General features: G+C 26.8%; 1 protein-coding gene across 1 annotated transcript in view; it reads left to right on the top strand.

The window, feature by feature from the left end:
- Phum_PHUM155390 (class C metabotropic glutamate-like G-protein coupled receptor GPRgbb2, putative) overlaps window positions 1-5,000 on the top strand; it is a gene marked incomplete at both ends in the record, with an annotated part of 52,133 nt that overhangs the window by 31,912 nt on the left and 15,221 nt on the right. The window lies entirely within an intron of this gene.

The following is a 5,000-nucleotide window of genomic DNA, read 5'->3' as shown; positions in this document are numbered from 1 at the left end:
TAGATAGTAATCATGATGATGATAGTGGTGGTGGTGGTAGTAAAAAAGGTAACGTTGGTAATGATGACGTAGGTGATGATGATGGTGACGATGATGATAATAATGACAATGATGATGAAGATGACAATGACGATGGTAATAGTGACGAAATGATAATATTGGTGACGATGATAATGATAAAATTCACATTCGATGTTGTTTCCGTCGAGAATTTTTTTTCTTTTCTTTTTTTTTTATTTCATTTTTTATTCATTTCCGCTTTTCTCTGTCGCTCTCTCCCCCCCCCCCGTCTTCTCTTCTTCTCTCCTTCCATAACTTTCACTTTGATGAGTTTTTTTTTTTTGTTTGAAAGCTTTTCAATTTTGTTTTTTCTTCTTTTTTTTCTCTCTCTCTCTCTCTTTCTCTCTCGTCTCGGGTTTGTTTTTTTTTACTTTTTCTTCTTCGTCATATTTTCTTTTTTTTTGTTACCTTTTCCAAATGGAAAAAAAAGAAATAGAAAAAAAAAAGGGAAAAAAAACTTTTGTCGACAGTCGTCGTATTGTCAGTATTTTGAATTTTACTTTTTTCTTTTAACGAAAATATTTTTCAACCGCTTAAAAAATTTTCTTTTTCTCCTCCTTCTCCTCCTCCTCCTCCTTCTTCTTTTTTTTCTTTTTCTTCTGCTTTTTATTTCTTTTCATTTTAAATAAATTCAATTCCCGGGTAAATTTACTTTTTTTTTTTTTTTAAATAAATAAATGAAAACGACATAAATATTTTTTTTTCTTTTCTATTAATCATTATTTTCTCTCTTTATTTTCACGTCTCTCTCTTTTTTTTCGAACTTTTTACATTTTTTCCTATTTAATAATAAAAATAATAATAATAATAATAATAATAATGATGATAATAATGATAATTTTCATTTTTATTAAATACCCCCTTATTTTATTTTTATTTTTTTTTGCTTAATGTAAAAAAGTTTTTATTAGTTATTATTATTATTGCTTTCTCTCTCTCTCTCTCTCTTTCCTTTCTGGAGGGTATAATCCATTCATATTATTATCATTATCATTAGAAAACAAATTAAATAAGTTTTATTAATGTTTCCGTTTTTTTTTTTTTTTTAATATCAATATAAAGTTTTCATTATAAAAAAAAAAAATGGCTTCCGGGCAATTCCGATGACAAGGAAAAAAAAAAAAAAAAAAACGTTAAAACAATACGACGGCACTTACGAAAAAATTATTATTATTATTATTTTACGTTCACCTTCGGAACGAAACGAAATCGGTTGTTGTTGTTGTCGTCGTGAATACAACAATAGACTCTTTCATATTGTTCTTTTTTTTCCATTTGAAAAAAACAAACAAACAAACAAAAACGATTTTTTTTTCTTCTGCTTTTTTTTTGTCTTTTCTATTATCACTCGATACGCGAATAAAAAAAAAAAAATATAAAAAATGGCGGAAAACGAAACAAGAGTGGAGGGGGAGGGAAGTAAAAGGGGGAGGAAAAACTTTGTTTTAGGTTTTAACTTCATAACAAACGTTTACGACGACAAAATGTTTCGCAATTTAATTTATATATATAAAAAAAAACGTTTTTCCTTTGACGTCAAAGGCTTTATTTATTTTTTTATTGAATATAATTTAACAAGTGCAACACCTAAAAAAATTTTCCTTTTCTTTTGTAAAAAAAGAAAAAAAATTTTTAAGCATCTTATTATACCACAGCGAAAAGTTTCTTTCCCTCCCACATCCCTCCTTTTGGTTTTTTTTTAAACCGAATTAATAAATATTAATTATTATTATTATTATTTTCATTAATTAAAAGTTTTGTTTTGTTTTTTGGAAAAATATTAAAAAGAAAAAAGAAAAATGTGGTCGTGTTAAAAAGAAAAAAAAAAAAAATTTTCGTCAATAAAAAGCTTTTGTAAACGATAATGATAATGATAATGATAATAATAATTTGTTGTTTTTAACGAATCAAAAAAAACTTTTTAGGGGGATTTTCGAACGTAAAAATTAAGAAATTCCAGTTAAATCTGGAAAGAAAAAAAAAATTTTCGAAAAAGAAAAAAATTGTTTTTTGTTTTGCATGCAATAAGGGAATAAGTAAGAGAGAAAAATTTTTTTTAAAAAGAACTTCCTTCCCATTGTTATCATATGAATAGAATTGATCTTTTTAAAAAAAAAATTTACTTGTTTTTCTTAAATCTAGTGGATGATTAAACGAATGATTTTTTTTCTCGTTTTCGATGTTAAAATTTAGTTTATTTATATTTTTTTTTGGAATTTTTAAAACGTTGTCGTCGTTATCATCATCGTCGTAGTCGGGAAAAAGAAAAACAGAAAAAAACCGGAAACAAAGTGAGTGAGAGAGAGAGAGAGAGATTAAAAAATTTTTTTATCGGAGAAAAACGGAAATGAAAAACTTTTAAAAGTCATACGTATAAGTTATGGAAAATTATCAAAGGAGTGATAAAAACGAAAGGTACGCCGATGTTATTGATAACGAGCAAAAAATATGAAGGTGAACGAGGGGGAAAAAAAAAAACGAAACTTGACGAAAAAAAATTTTAGAATAAAAAAATGGAAACCGTCGCAAGATGAAAATGTCGATTCGGGGTCAACAATGAAATCTCACGTATTCATTATCGAAAGAGAGAGAAAGAGAGAGAGATGAAACATTCCAGGAATATCATTTTAACAAATCACGTGTCACAAAATGACATGTCGTTGGAAAAAAAAACAAAATAATTGGACGATGGGAAACAAATTAAGGATCCCGAGGGATCCGCAAGGGAAACCAAAAAAAAAATTTATTTTTTGTTAATATTAAGAAATATAAAAAATTATTGAAAAGGTTCTTCTTCCTGACGACATAAAAATAAATTAAATTTAAACAAAATGGCGCTGATTTGTACCGAATTTGTTAACAAATAAATAAATTTCGGATAAAACAAACGTGTCAGATTTCTATAAAAAAAACAAAATAATTTCTGTTGTAGGAAAACAATTAATTAATTTATCATTATTATTATTATCGTGTAGTCGGGGGAAGAAGATTTGATAAAAGTTCATTTAAAAAGGATAAAAGGAAACCGCAATCGTTTCGCAGACAAATCGTTTTTTCAAACGATCGATAAATGTCAACGTGGAATTAGAATATTTAAAAAAAAAAAAAAACCAATGAAAACATTTAATTTGAACGACGAACAAATCGTAATTCCTCTATAAACCGGAAATAGTTTTCGGAAAATAATAAAGTTAATCGAATTTAAAAAAAAAAAAAAAAGTGTCAATAGAAAAACGAATATTTTAAATAATTTATCTTTTAATTTCCCAAAAAAAAATTATTGGATGGAAAATTATTTTGGAGGTCAAAGGTAAAAAATCTTTAGGGAAAGAAAAAACAAAATGGCGTTGTCACGTGTAACGGCGTCCGAGTTTTAGTTTTTTTTTTTTTAAAGAAAATTTCGATAAAAATCATTGCATAAAAAACATTTTTTGATTTATTTGTTTCTCACCTAACCGGAAATCATTCGAATAAAAATCTGGAATGATTGTTACGTCATCGAATCGGAGTAGTAGGACGGGGGGGGGAAACGCGTCGAAATCGGGTCATTGACTTTTGTTAGATTACACGCACACGCACACGCACATGCACACACTTGAGGTTAAGAAAATCAATTAAAAATTCTTTTTGTGATACTGCGAACGACAGAGAGAGAGAAAATGAGAGAGAGAGGCGGAGGGAGAGAGAAAAAGAATTATTTTTATTAATTTTTTCACACGTGCAAATCCCTCCCCACCTCAATCCCCCTCCTCTTTCCTCCCCTCCTCTTCCCCTCCTCTTCCCTTCCTCATTTTTTTTTTTTTTTAACGCTTTGATTAATTTTATGTGACGTCATAATCGAAAACGAATAAAACAAACATGGCGGTGCACGAATTTGACGTTAATATTTTCCTCTTTTTTGCTTTTTTTCCTTTTTTTTTTTTTTTTATTGTCTTTCATTTTGGAAAATTGAAAAAAAAAAAAAAAATTGATGTGGCTCATCAACGAAATGGAAAATGTCAATGTCGTTTTTATTCCGGGGAAAAAAAATTTTTTTTTTATTCGATTTTGACACGTTTCAAATTTTGAATTGTTTTTTTTTCCGTATTGTTGCGTTTTTCGAAATTTTCAAAACGTTTTTCTATTTTTTCTCCGTGAATTAATCGCCGCCATTTTTAATTATCGTTAAATCCTACGGAGGAGGAAAAAATAAAAATGTAAACAAAAAAAATGGCGCCAAAAAAAATTTAAAAGAAATTTGTTTTTTATCTCTATGACTTTAATATTTCTCTCTCTCTCTCTCTCTCTCTCAATTTTTTTTCTCCTTTAAATGAATCATTTGTATGAATAAAATATTAAAAAATGATGATGATGATGATAATTACGGGAAGAAAAAAAATAAAAATAAATAAAAATGTGGGAAGGAGGAGAGGGGGGAAAGGGGGGGGAGTTAAAAAAAAAATGTGGGTGTAAAATTTAATTTCATTAATGGAAAACCGGAAAAAAAACAAGAGTAAATAAAAATCTTTTGACAAAATAAAATAAAAAAAAAAAAGACAAAAGTTAAATAATAATAATAATAATTTTTTTTTTGAAAAAAAGGCGGGAAATTTAAACAAACGAAATAAAACAAAAAAAAAAAATTTTTTTTCGATTTTATTTTAAACATTTTATAGTAAAAAAAAAAAATTTTTTTTTTTTTATAATAATCATCATTAAAAAAATTTGTGCCGTCGGGGCAGCAGAAAACATTTTTTTTCTTTTGTTTGTTTACACGAAACCTTGTTTTGCAAGGGAGTATAAATTTATCGATTTCTTAAAAAATAATTACCCTCTTTGAAAATTTAAATAATAATTTTAAAACCGACAAATATTTATTTTAATGACTTTTAAAATAAAAAAAAAAACAAATTTCTAAAAGGTTTTCTATTATTAATTTTCTTCGAATCCATTAATAATAA

This window comes from Pediculus humanus, genomic scaffold (assembly GCF_000006295.1).
Source record: "Pediculus humanus corporis 1103172107500 genomic scaffold, whole genome shotgun sequence".
Lineage (NCBI taxonomy): Eukaryota > Metazoa > Arthropoda > Insecta > Psocodea > Pediculidae > Pediculus > Pediculus humanus.
Note: the sequence above shows the minus strand (reverse complement) of the source record. Positions and strands in the feature narration are given on the sequence as shown.